Source organism: Mastomys coucha, unplaced genomic scaffold, assembly GCF_008632895.1.
Source record: "Mastomys coucha isolate ucsf_1 unplaced genomic scaffold, UCSF_Mcou_1 pScaffold22, whole genome shotgun sequence".
Lineage (NCBI taxonomy): Eukaryota > Metazoa > Chordata > Mammalia > Rodentia > Muridae > Mastomys > Mastomys coucha.
In genome coordinates, this window is record NW_022196905.1 from 127,857,846 (window position 1) to 127,858,604 (window position 759).

Below are 759 nucleotides of genomic sequence, written 5' to 3' on the forward strand. Positions count from 1 at the left end.
AAAAAAAAAAAAGCAATGGATGACCCTAAGCCGACATTTTGGACTTTTTCTGAACAGTGTGTGGAGGAGTGAGGCTTTCTATCTCAGCTCCCTACTAGAGAAGAGAGATGGAGCAACAGTCTCTAACCCCAATTCAGTGACTGTAAGATGCTGACGTCATCGTTTCCATGTGTAGCCAGGCCGGTTATTTACTGCAGAACATCGCCCACCTGAGCAGACATATGGGGGGAGAGTTGACACCCAGCCTGTGTTCAGCTCCCGACCTTATGCCCCCTAGCACAGGACTGTGTCAGCCTGAAGTGGGTGCCTTTCTCTAATTCTCTCGGATGAGTGATAGGCTCTCGCTTCAAGCAGGTTTTAGCCTCCCCCGTCGCTCTGTGTTTTCCACTCCATTGTACTAATATGACCCCGAGGCCCCTCGGAGCGATACAGTTCTGTGGCTCAAGAACAAACTACTCTGCGGGCTCAGTGGGGCTCTGTTCTGAGCCCTCTTAGCCCAGGGCTACTTTTGAAAGAATTAGAGCTGGCTTTCTTGGAATAAACCCTCCATGATCTCCTGCTCTTGAGGCTGAGGGCTCTGGTCAAAGCTGTGAGTTTTCATCACGCAGCTTTCTCCTGTCTTTCGTTATTCTTCTCATACCGGTGATGTAAAGGCTCCCACTGGCAGGAAATGCACACATCTGCTGGCAATCCACAGGCAGCTGCTCGGAGTGTCCAAGGATGGCAATGCTGCTGTCCTGAATTGACACCCTCTCCAAT